This window comes from Fukomys damarensis, unplaced genomic scaffold, assembly GCF_012274545.1.
Source record: "Fukomys damarensis isolate Sample0158 unplaced genomic scaffold, DMR_v1.0_HiC HiC_scaffold_8, whole genome shotgun sequence".
Taxonomy (NCBI): Eukaryota; Metazoa; Chordata; class Mammalia; order Rodentia; family Bathyergidae; genus Fukomys; species Fukomys damarensis.
In genome coordinates, this window is record NW_022900920.1 from 31852682 (window position 1) to 31866512 (window position 13831).

Below are 13831 nucleotides of genomic sequence, written 5' to 3' on the forward strand. Positions count from 1 at the left end.
CTGAGGTGTGCAGAGAAGTGGCTCCTGCAGGTGTTTGGGCCTGGGAGCCTTCTTTAGCAAGTAAGATATGATTAACGTGTGGCCAGACGGTCTGGCCCAGGCCCTCACACACAGGCCGAGTGCTAGACAGACGAGGCTGGCTTCGGACACAGCTGCATGGAGCAGGGCTTTTCCAACCCCTGCTGATTTTCTCCATTCCCTGGCAACCCCTGGAAGCCAGAAAACGTGCGCAGCGCTCTTCACTTTGGCAAGGGAACTGGAAGAGAGAAGTGCTCAGCCCCCACGGCACCTGTAGCTCTCCAGAGCAGGCCCATTCATTCCTTCCACACTCACTGGATGCCTGGGGGTGTCCAGCTCATTCTCTGCACTGAGGGGACTGCCATGCCGAGACACTCCAAAGACCTGCTTTGATGGGCCCCGAAAGTGGTTCAGTTTCTAAACAATATTCATTAATGGTGATCTCAGAAGACACGAGACTGTAACGATGTCATTAAAATTTGTTTTAATGTGTGAAAACTCAAAACACAATGATCACAATCGCATCACAGACTTCTCCCAGTGAGTCATCCTCTTGTGGATGCTACTCAAGACAGTGTTTCTAGTCAGCCGTCTGGTTTTATCTTCTTGAGATTATAAACTCCGAGTGCAGGACACTGTTTAACCTAAAGCATAACCACTGGTACAATAACCACATCATCTACAAAAGTGGCTGCTGACCACAGCTTCTTCCTCCTACCCCACTTCTCACCGCAACAACTGCTGAGGAACCTTCCGGCGGTCCAGAGGCGAGGCCAGGGAGAGGCTGAATCAGCAAACTCAGTCACTTCCGGGGAGAGGAGCCAAGGAGAAAAGGAGCTCACTTTCTGCCATGCCCTAGAAATATCAATACTATCACAACCAGTGACAAAGTATTCCACCGCAGGATTTAGGAGGCAAGATGATCACTAGCCTCTTCTGCTAGCCTGATGGGGCGGGAGGGAGATGCTTTTATATAAGTGATCCAGGCTCAACCATGATGGAACAAAGTTAGGGCAAAATCTTCAGATAATTTTGACCTTCTACCTACCATTACATAATTAGACTCATGCTAAATTTACCAGGAAAGAAAGAGAAAGAAAAATAGATAGATAATCTGGATGTTGCAGATTAATCACTGTTTATGGTCACAATCTTCCCAGGTCAGAGAAGCTGTGAGACCCTAACTTACTCTCTAAGAAGACCTGCTGTCACACACACTCACAGAGTTTACACTTCCCTGTAGTCGATTTAAATACTTCTTGACACTCTCCAGGTAGTCTACACATTTCTCATCTTTACATTCTGGAGTGAGGGTGAGGAAAGTATTTTCCAACACTGACCACACACGCCTGTGGAACTCCATCTGACCAAATCTTCCGCACTACACAACCACCCTGCATAGGCTCAGCAGCAGAAATCAGGGCATAAGGAGCGCAGAATTTGACCAGGGCCACACGGCTAGCAGTGGGAGAGTGAGGAGTCAAATGGAGCCTCTGGCTCTGAAGGTTCTCTCCTTTATGATGATAAGGAATCAGAGAAATTAGTACTAAGATAAAACCCAAACACAGGGTCAGGGGTGTGCTGAGCAGACACGCAGGTCCCAGGTGGGTGCTCCAGATCCTGTTTTTTTTTGTTGATTTTTTTTGTTTTTGGTGCTGGGGATTGAACCCAGCACTGAACTATAAGCCTAGTCTTTTTTATTTCTTGAAACAGGGTTTCCCTTAAGTACCTAGGATGGGCTTGAATTTACAGTCCTACTTCAGCTTCCCAGAGTGCAGTGATTATAGGCTTGTACCACCACGCCAGGATCCAGAACATAAAGGCTGCAATTCCACCACGAGTGACGGTGTACACCTGTAATCCCAGCACTCGGGAGGCTGAGGCAGGAGGATTGCTGCAAGTGCATGATACACAGGGAGTTCAGCCAGCCCACATAGCAAGGCCCTGTCTCAAAAAGAAAAGAAAAAAGACTGCCACTTTCACTCCAGGGAGCTGTGCTGTTCTGCAGTGGAGTCAGGGCCTGAGGCTGCACTTGGACAGCAACCCTAGGAGGTAAAGACTGGGAGAGCAAACAGCGCTCCTCTTCCAGCACAGAGCGGAGCCCCACACAGCAGGCTCGAGCCCCTCCTCAGCCTGGGCTCTCAGGTGCCCTGGGAATTGTTTCTACATCTACAGCATCTGGCCCACTGAGACTGGAGACAGCTAGGGGTTGTGGGCTAGCACATCTTATTCTACAATCAAGGAACCCGGAGAAAGAGGATATTGTCAGAACAAGACGGCAACTGGCAGGCTTCTAGGGCAGGAGCTCATCTCTAGACCAAAGGCCATTTATGTCCAGGAACTTTGAGACAAGCCTGCTATGCAAAACAGAATATCTAAGATAAACTTATCTTTCTTGGGTTTGGGCACACTCACTGAAATGCCTTAGAATTCTGGCAGCTGAGTGGGGTGGCCTATGCCTAGAATCCTAGCTCTTGGGAGGCTGAGGCAGGAGGGTTGCAAATCCAAGTCCCACCTGAGCAATTTAACCAGACCCTGTCTCAAAATAAAAAATGGATTTGGAATGTAGTTTTATGGAAATATCTTTCCAGCTGTATTTTCCCCCTTTGGTACTAGGGATTGAACTCGTGCTTTTGAGGCAGGCACGGTGCCACTGAGATACATACCCAGTCCTCTGCAGCTATATCTTGAATGGCTGGATATGACTACAAAGATCAGGTCACAATTGAGGAAGTGACGATTCTAACTAATGTCAGAGTGCTATCTCCACATGTGTCCCTGGGTGGGAACTAACTCAAAACCTAAAACAATGTGTGTCCCACAATAAAAGTTAAACAGAGACATCTTCCTGTCATGAGCATGAGGCTACACATCAATAAAAGGATCCTGAAGTCATGAGTCTGGGGAACGTTTTGGGCTGAATTCCAAATCCAGACGAAGACCTGCAGAACCTTTCCAAGCACAAACACAAAGGACCACTCTGCTGCCAGAAACCAAAACTTCTCGCTCATCCATTCAGGGCTGGACCAGGCAGGTGCACAGCAGGCCTGCGGAGGAAGACACACACAGCCTCTTTGTTTGTGAGAGGATGAGGGTTCCAGGAGTCATGGGCTTGTTCCCTCTGCAAGGCACCCACAAAAGCATGAGGCCACTTTCCAGCCACAGCATCTTCAGAGGAGAGGCTGGGCCTAGTCCTGAGCTGTCACCGCCTGCTGAACCTCAGGCAGCGTCAGAGGGGGCTTCAACAGATAATGACACCTCACATTCTGGGACAAAACCCTGAGGTTTGTGGGGCTCGTTAGCTAATTCAAGGGTGCGCATGTCAGCCAGGTGAGCCAGCCAGTGCTGCAGCCAGCCTCCGGCCCCACAGTGGCTTGGACACTTGTGGAGATAGCGCTCTGACATTAGTTATAATCGCCTCTTCCTCATTTGTTACCTGATGTCACATTCAGTCTCTCAAGATACAGAGGAAGGGCTGGGGATTTAGCTCAGTGGCGCTGTGCCTGTCTTGCAAGTGCAAGGTCCTGAGTTGGATCCCTGGTACTGAAGGAAAAAAAAAAGATACAGCTGGTAATGAGAAAGGCATACTATTGGGCAAATCCATCTTGCTCTGGGGGATTTATATTTTTAGTATACGTGCATCTGAAGCAACACAGGATTTGTTTATTTAGCTGCCCAGTTCGGGAGAAATGACAAGCGCACAGAAACAAACACAGGCACTCCATACCTGGTGGGGGGCAGAGAAGTAACACGGGAAGCACACAGTGGTCACAGATGTCCTGATTTTTATTAACTGACTGTAGTACAGGGATTAAATTTAACCCAAGGCCTTTGCTCTGTGCTATATCCCCAACCCACCCCACTATTTTTTCATACCAGGGATCAAAATCAAGACCCTGTGCTTAAGAGGCAGGTGGTGGCATCACTAAGCTAAATCCCTGGCCCCAACTCTTTTTTAATTTTTGAGATAGGACCCTATTAAATTTCTAAATTGGGGCCGGGGATTTAGCTCAGTGGTTCTGCCGCCTGCCTTGCAAGCAGAAGGACCTGAGTTCGATCCCTGGTACCAAAAATAAAATAAAATAAATCTCTAAATTGCTCAGGCTGGGATCGAATTTGCAATCCTCCTGCCTCAACTTTCCTAGTGGCTGGAATCATAGCTGCTTATGAGCTGCACAAATAGTAGGCAAGTGCTCCACCACAGGATTACATTTTTAATTTTACTGACTTGAAGTTCCATTTGATCCAATTACCTCCCTTTGTAGTAGCTCCTCAAAAGAATTAAAAGCAAGCCGGGTATGGTGGCACACACCTGTAATCCCAGCACTGGGGAGGCTGAGGCAAGAGGATCGCTGTGAGTTTGAGACCAGCCTGGGATACACAGTGAGTTCTAGGTCAGTCTCAACTACATAGTGAGACCCTAATTCTAAAAACCAAAAAAAAAGAAGAAGAAAAAGAATTAAAAGCATCATACCACAGCGATATATACGCTCCCATGTTTATGGTGGCACAGCTTGTAATAGCTAAATCTTGGAATCAGCCCATATTCCCAGCTACTGACTAGTGGATAAAGAAGGCGTGGGTTTTTTATTCAATGGAGTACCAGTCTGCCAGAAAGAATAAGCTTGAAACATTTCTAGCTAAATGGATGCACCTTGAGACCATACATTTTTTTTTGTTGTTGTTGTTGTTGTTGTTTGAGACAAGTAGTCCAGGCTGCTCTTGAACTCATTATGTGGTCCAGGCTGGCCTTGAACTTGAGGTGATCCTCCTGCCTCAGTCTCCTGAGGACTAGGATCACGGGCAAACACTACTATGTCCAGCTAAGCCTCCTTAAAGATTGGAATAAGAGAGCTGGGAATGAAACTCAGTAGCAGAGCGTGCAGAGAGAGCATGTACTGCTACTTGCTTGGGGTACACAAATCCGGGATTCTATCCCTAGCACTGGGGAAAAGGACTGGAATAAGAACAGAAGGAAAGATATAGGTCTATCAGCTACACAACAACACACTCACATGTAATGGGAAGAGAGCTCCATCAGGAAAGTGAGGCTCCATGGTTTCCACCAATTTAATTTCATCTTTGACCTGTGTGCTCTGAATTTGGGACAAGATACAGAGAATGTGGCCCACGTTAAGTGGGACTGTGTATGCAGCTGACCAGGTATCTCAGCTCTGAGTCCAGCTGCTCTGCATTCAGGGTCACCAAGTGGTCATCCTCGTGATCCAGAGAGAAGCCATCCAGGCTGTGCTTTAGGGACCATCTACTCCTTGCACCAACCGAGTCGACAAAAGTCACACCTTACATCCAGCAACTTGTTCCCAAGCCTGCCTCCTCTTCTAAGTACAAGGCAAGGGAGAGGCAAATCTAAGATGTGTAACTTTCCCCATGCGCCATCCACGGTACAAAGCAGTGCCTCACACACTGCAGATGCTCACAAGACGGCCCCTGGATGAAGACACAAAGACTTGAAATGGAACAGAGGGCTGCAAACAGGGAGTGAGCAGGGTTGAGCCCACAGACATCAGTGCTGGCTGGCATCTGGACAAAGGACCTGACACCCAGGTGCACAGTAAGGACAGTATGTGGATGTTACTGTCCCCGTTGCAGGAGACTGCTGCGGGGACTGGACAGGAAGGCTCCAGGCGTCTCCCCATCTGTGCACCTCTCATTCCGGAGGTATGGAATTTAACATAAACATCTCAACAGCAGAACTCCCTCTCTGAAAGTAGAGCTGGGACATCATCTAAGCCCTCCACAATTGTCTCTCAATTATGGGCATGAGATGAAGCTGCTCTGGCTCTGTCTCCATCAGCAATGCCTGCAACAGCTGTGACACTCGGCAGTCTGCAACGGAAGCACAACTCAGAGCACCATCCTCGCCCTCCCTCAGCTAGGCAGTAACCAAGCCTACGCCAAGGCTAGGATGCCATGGCCAAAAGGCCAAGCTATATACATTTATCCCTCCCATAGGATGTAGGAGGCAGGGAGACTTGTGGAACACACACGTGCACACTCCAAGAAAAGTATTAACTAAAGGTCTTGACACTACAGCCGGGCGTGGTGACGCGCACCTTTGATCCCAACACTCGGGAAGATCACCATGCTTTGAACACAGCCTAGGCTACACACGAGTCCGAGGCCTGTCTGAACTACATAGCAAGACCTTGTCTCAAAAAACAAACAAACATATATGTAGATAGACAGATATGGAAATTAACCCTTAATATATTATACAGGCCACAAAAAATCCATGTTGTGAAGTACAACATATACATTAGCCAAGCCTCCCCCCCGCCACTCCATTTTCTGGTACTGGAGACTGAACCCAGGGCTTTCTGGGCCAGGGATTTAGCTCAGTGGTGCTGCCACCTGCCTCAAGCACAAGGTCCCAAGTTTGATCACCGGTACCAAAAAAAAAACCTCCTCACACCAATAATTTTGTTTATATAAATGAACTACTTGTGAATTACATCAATGTATCACTAGATAGGTAGCACAGGCAGCAAAACACCAAAAAGACACTTAACAAGAACTTTCATTTTTACTTTAAACATTTTCGTATTCCTGTATTATCTACCATTGTTACAGGCATTTGTTTCTGATAGAAACAGGTAAAGGTTGTCTTAGAGCTCAAAGAAAACCTGACTCTAGGAAGCAAACGGACCTAGTGGCCCTTGTGCCAAGTCAGACTGCAGGAGGTTTTCTGACACACACACATACACACACACTCCCGCAAATATTCCAGAACATTTCAACTACCCAAGTCAGCCAGCCTAGGGAAAGGAGCAAGCAGGATGAACTCACCCCACGGTCATGTCCCATGGAGCTACACTATTCCGGCACCTGGGGACAAAGTCAAACACTAACTCCCACTCCCAAACGACCGAGGGAAAAACTGCCAGGTCTGATCAATAATCCATGCTGTGCTGTTTTGTTGTTGTTTCTGTGTCTGATCAAAGGGCCAGGTGGAACTTTAGATGAGGGAGAGAAATTAGGAGGTAGCAAACCAGAAAGCAGCTTGCACAATTTTGAACACCCTGAGTGCTTTCTGCATCAACAGAGGCCTCTGATCTAAAACAATGTAGAGAGGAGAGTTACCACACAAGACCCCTCTAGCTAGATACTTACAAATCAAAAGGGGCACGTTTTTATAATTTCATTCTAAGACTCCCCTTCCTAAGACACATTCTTGCAATATCTTAAGATTTATTTTCACCTCTTCCAAACCAAGTTTAATTTCTCAAAAACACCTGAGATCCTGGGTCAAAACTTAGCCTAGCACTGTGACAACGATAGCACCAGGAGCAGATGATACACAGCTTCTGTTTTCCCACAGAAGAAAAATGTGGAAGGAAAACAGAAAGCAAATGAAGCACTATGGGAACATAAGGGAGGCGGTGGGAGTGACCCCGAAACCCACCACACGCGAGACTGGCAGTCAAGTCTGCGAGGGCGTCCTACTTTAGTTCCCACATTAGGAGAGCCCAGAATTTTATCAACAACCTGCAGAATTCAATAGGGTGGGATTTGTTTCTCCTTTCTTGACCTCCTGGATTTATTTATGTTTCTTTGCTTATTGTTTCCACGTCCCAGGCAGGGGCTGGGCTGCGCCTGGCTCCACCTAGTGGACCAGCACAGCAAGGCATGGACCATGTGCCTGTGACAGGGGCCCCACCCGTGTCCGTGCCTGGCGCAAGCAATGCTATTAAGTCACCACGTTACAAGTCACCATGCCACCTAAGATACCACAGCATTCACAAAGGCCAGGGGTGTAGCACAGTGGCATAGAGCCTGTCTGGCCAGCGCAAGGCCCTGAGCTTGATCTCTGTAACTGCAAAAAAAAAAAAAAAAAAAGGACCTGAGGCACCAACAATCCGAGGCGGCTTTCCCTCCAGTTGGAGCCCCCTGAACCCAGAGCGGTGGTGCCCCTGTGGCTGACCTTGACAACACCTAATAGTTCCCACAAGCTAAGCAAGCAGAACAAACCAGGCTTCCTTCCCAAAGGCAGAAAGGAGCAAAGAGCCAAGAGGTGGAAAGGGGAAAGGAAAATGTTTGAAGAATATGACTCAGTTCCGGCTGGCTGTGGCACCATGAAGCCATTGGGAAAGGTAAATAACTGGGCATCAGGCTCATACTGGGGCAAAAACAGACTATGTTCTTAAACAGAAACCGCAAGGGCAGATCAAAGCAGGAGTTGTTCAGGACTGGTGGACAGGGAGGCTCACCTGCTGGATGAGCCACAGACAAACAGCGCTTTTCCCAAAGGTCTGATGCTGGCTGAGAAAACACAGCAGAAGGTGGGCGAGGTACAGTGCTGAGATTCATCTCCCTCTGAAATTTGGTTTTGGTCTCTTGGCGCAGGGGACTGAACCCAGGTTATACATGAAGCTACATCCTGAACCCCTTTTTAAATTTTTTTATTTTGAACGGGGCATGGTGGCATATGCCTGTCATCGCAGCCTTTGGGAGGCTGAGGCAGAGGGTCGCTTTGAGTTTGGGGCCAGCGGGGCTACAGTGAGACCCTGTCTCAAAAATACATACATATATACATACAAAACCCCCCAGATCTGAGCCTCTGCAGTTAGCTTGGGAGTTCACACTGACTTGTCAAACACAATGTACTCTGAGAACCACCAATAATACTGATAATTATTCTTAGACTAATTATTAAGTATATTCCAAGAGCTCTACATATTTTCCCTTCATGAAAATCTTATAAGTCATGTGCTAATATTATTCTCATTTTATAGACAGGAAGCTGAGACACAAGAGTGTCTTAAGTAACATGCACAAGGACAGTGTCAGGTTTGGAACTCATGTGGTCTGACCTCAAGCTTCTATGATATCAGACCAAACCTCCTCGCTCAAAAGCTGTTCGTTCCATCAGCACTGTCCATTAAATAGTCATTAGTCACAGGTTGATATTAATTTAAATTAATTGCAGTTACACACTCAACTGGGTGTGGTGGCTCATGCTTGTAATCCTAGCGCTCTTGGAGACTGAGAAAGGAGGATCGCAAAAGTTCAATCCCAGCCTGGGCTACTTAGCAATTTAGTGAGAACCTGTCTCAAAATAAAAACCAGAGCCTGTGGTCCTAGCACCCTGGGGGCTAAGGCAATGTAGAGACTCAGCATGAACCTGCCTAAAATTTAAAACAAAGATGGAGTGCGGTGTAGATGTGTGAAGTACTTGGGTTCAATATTAATACCAAAAAAAGTCTTTAGCCCAGTACAATCTCTAGTAATATAGATGGAATGACAGATGCTAGATACTAGCATTATCTCTTTCAAGAAAGCCATCAGTCCCCTAAAAAGTTACCTATAAAGCTATGCTACGGACCTAGCAATTCCCACAAGGTATATACCCAAGAGAACTGAAAACAGGTCTACACAAAAACTTACATGCCAAAGTTCATAGGTGGCACCGTTATTCATGATAGCTCTGAAGTGGAACTGCACACTAACTGATGAATGGGTAAGTAAAATGTGGTATACTCATACAATGGAAAATTAATTGACCCTAAAGAAAGGAGTAAAGAGCATTCAGGAGGTTGAGGCAGAAGGAGTGCTGAGTTTGAGGCTAGCCTGAACTACACAGCAAGATGCTGTCTTGAAAAACAAAAAAATGAAGGAGGATAAGACCAGCCTGAGCCACACAGACAGTGGCTAAACTAGTGAGATCCTGTGTCAAAACAAACAGAAAAGAAGAACAAAGTTGGCTATAGCCTATAATATGGATAAACTGTTTGTTTGTTTGTTTTTGTTTTTTTCTGTTTTTTGAGACAGGGTCTCACTATGTAGTTGAGACTGACCTGGAACTCACTATGTAGCCCAGGCTGGTCTTGAACTCACAGCGATCCTCCTGCCTCAGCCTCCTGAGTGCTGGGATTACAGGTGTGCGCCACCACGCCTGGCCATGGATAAACTGTTAAGCTAAGCAAAAGAAGACAGTCAAGGCACCCTTGTCATCCAAACAGTCAGTGCTGAAATGGACGGGGAGCAGGAATGGGGACAGAGGACCTTCCAGAGGGACAGACTACTGGGGAATCAAACCCAGAGGTGCTTTACCACTACATCCCCAGCTCTTTTGTTTTTATTTTGAGGGTCTCACTGTCATTGACTTACTCAGGCTGGACTAGAACTTGCCGTCCTCCTGCCTCATCCTCCCAGAGTGCTGGGGTTACAGACATGCACCCTTCCCTTAATTGTCTTCTCCGCCCTGTACCTCCCTCATCCTGGCTGTGGGGCTGGGAGTCCACCCCACCCTCTGCAGATCCTCCGATGGGATGGTCAGTCGTCAGCCCTCCCAGGCTTGGGGCAGGCATGTGCGTGCGTGCGTGCGTGCGTGCGTGTGTGCGTGCGTGTAACCGGCCCTCCCAAGAGCACAGCTCCCTGCAAGCTGGGGTCCCATCAGCACTGGACGGTTCCTAGAACCCAGGCGGAGCTGCCATATTTCAGTACCTGTCTTTCCTTTGAACTCTTCTGAATTTACTGAAGATTCACAGAAACCTGACATACTCACGTTGTGATACCCAGGGGACTGAGAAAAGGAGGAAGAGGCCACTGATCTTCAGAAGCCTCGGAGGACTGAGGTCAGACCGTCGGAGGGTCTCCTGAGGGTGGGGTGGGCTTCCAGCTCCACAGCCAGGGGGAGGGAGGTGCAGGGCGGAGACCACTGAGGAGCAGGCCAGGGAAGACAGCAGGGATGGGACTCTGACCAGCTCAGGCTTTCAGTGTGGCAGAGGAAAAGTAAGGACCCCACCTGTGCAGAGCTGTGTCCACACCTGGCCAAGTCACAGGACAGAAAAAGGCATTTCTAAAAACAAAACCAAAAAAAGCATATTTTCTAGTTTCTTTTTTGTTTTTTCCCATTAAGTTTACTGGTACATTTCAGGTCTACAGTACAGTTACATTCGTCATTGGGATCTTGAACCTTTACATGATGTATCTTGGTTCTCATGTTTTCCCCATCCCCCTGCCCTCCCTTCACACCCTCCACCCTTCCCTATGTCCAAAGACTTTGTTTCCATTTTTTTCTTTTCTCATTTATTCCTTTCCCTTCTTCTCTTTCCCGTACCCCTTTCACTTCCACTACTCCCTTAGATGTTTTCTTCCTATTTCACTTATCAGTTATACAATTTGAATCTTATTTACACTTTTAGTTTCTCACACCAGAGAAATTATTCGGTATTTACACACGTGTGTCCTATTTATTTCACTTAAGAGTATGGCGTCAATATGCATCCATTTTGCTATAAATGTCTTTAGTTTCTCATTCTTTTTGTCTGAGTAGTACTCCATTTTATAGAAAAACCACATGTTCTTTATCCAGTCTCCATTTGATGGCCAATCGGGCTGTTTCCAAATTTTAGCTATTACAAACTGTGCCGCTATAAACATGGGTGCCCATATATCACTGTGATATGATTCTTTTAATTCTCTTGGAAAGATACCCAGCAGAGGGACAGGTGGGTCAAATGGGTCTTCTAATCCTAGTTGTTTGAGGTATCTCCATATTGTTTCTTTATAAGCCCCTTCAACACACCTAACTGGCAGATTTAAGAGTGAATAATATATCTTAACTTCCAGTCTCAAGTTGAAATCCAAACAAACCTCTCTGTAGGTTTCCAGGGCTCCCGACAGAAAGGGACAGGGTACGGTGTGGGTGGGGACGGGGTACAGAAGGGTGAGAGTGGGAAGGGGGCAGGCAGCTCATGACGGGCTCTCTCGTCACTGCAGCAGCCAGAATACCTCCCAGCTGTTGGTCGGGCGGGCGCCCATCCAAACAGAACAAAGTGCAAAAGCCATCATGAACCCAAAGTATTAGAAGACCAGAAATGTGACAAGATTCTCTTCTGTGTTCCCCCCCGCAACACATTTTGCAATTCTCTTTAATGTTTGACTTAATAAAAGACAAACTGATTCTCTTTTTTCCCCTTGTACATCTTTTTACCTCCTCCCAGGATCCAGGACCTGATAGAAACCTTCCAGTCTCCTTCCTGAAGAAGTAAATTCACTTCCTACACCAGACCAGCCCACCCCCAAAGGCCTGTTAGAGACACTCAAAAAATAGACATGGGCAAAGCAAAATCAAGTTCATTACATATTTTGTTCTGCCAATACCTATATTTCTTTTTTTGCTTGTTTTTTTGAGACTACTCACCATGTAGTTCATACTGGCTGTAATCACCATGCAGGCTAAATGGTCTTCAAACTCACAGGCATCCTCCTGCCTCAGCCTCCTAAGTGCTGGGACTATAGGACTGCACCACAACACCTGACCCAACATGTACCTATATTTCTTAACTTTACCAGTCCTGAGATTTATAACCTTTCCAGGAGACAAAGGAAAGTTATTTCTTCTGCCACTTTATGATGCGAACTGGGAAAACACAGAAGCCCAACAAAGGTTAAAACTGAAGGGTCCAAGCCCCACAAAAGGTCATAATGGGCTAGAAAATTAGCTCTATTTCTTTCACATGATTTCAAATGTACGCAAATATACTGAAGAAAAATTTAATATTTCAACAAAAAAGTATGGTTTATACATAAAATGGAATACTATTCAGCCACAGAAAAGGAACAAACTACTACTGGATGCCTATATGAATGAACCTTGAAAACACTACACGAGACCAGCTGTGGTGGCACATGCCTTCCAGCATTCTTGGAGGCTGAAGCAGGAGCAGAGCAAGTTCAAGTCTAGTCTTGGAACTGTGAGACCTTTGTCTCAAAATAAAAAGTAAAAGTTTAAAAAAAGATTTGGGGGTGTAGCTCAGTGCAAAGGCCCTAGGTTCAATCCCAGTACCAAAACAACCACCACCACCACCACTGACGAACCCAAACACAAAAGATCACATCCTGTAGAATTCCATGCTATTTGGAAGAGATATAGAATCAGGTAAATCTGGAGGCAGAAGGCCAACTGGTGGCAGCCAGGGTCTGACAGGGGACAGGGAGTAACTGGTTAGTGAGGACAGTTTTCCCTGGAGTGATGAAAATGTTTTGGAACTAGATAGATTTGGTTGCACAACACTGGGAACGCACTAAACGCCACAGAACTGTTCACTTTAAAGCGTTCACTTTGCTATGTAAATGTCAGCTCACTTTAAAAATTAATCAGTATTTTAAAATAGAGCACACTAATGGGAAAAACAAGATGCAGGTGTGAAAAGGCATTCTTTACACGCCTAGGGAAAAGAAGTGTTTTTCCTGTCATTCTGCTTATGCCCTTGGTCACAATATGAAGCTCAAGTGCTAAGTGCTCAGACATTGCCACTGTGGTGGTAGTCTGTGTTTGTGATTGTGATTGTCCTTCGGGGAAAGGCAGGAAAGGAACAGGACAGGAATAAAATACACTGCTAAAGCCTTGACAAAATTAAGAAAGGACAGTGATCCCCGGCAGTACCCCACCCAATCTGGCACCGCAGGTGCGGCTCCCTTCGGGTTTCCAAAGGCCCAGCAGGGCGGGAAATCAGCACATGCGAGCTTCTCCGCCTGGGTGAGGAGCAGCCACCCAGCAAGAAAAGCTGGGTGCTCCATTTGCCGCCCCCACTGGCATCACAATCACCCTTTGCTCCAAAGCCCTGAGAGGCTCGGGTCAGCAAATGACCTGCCTCCCGGGCCAGCCACCCGACAAGAGCTCTTTACAGCTCCTCTGGGGGCGGGGATCCTCATTCCACTCAACCCACCTGTCTCCAACCACAAGCCACAGGGGTGCCAGGCCTGACACCTCACAAAATGGTGCAAGGATGTCCTCAGAACCTCCCCTCGCCCGGCCTGAAATAAACAGGCTCTCAGGCCGCTTCCC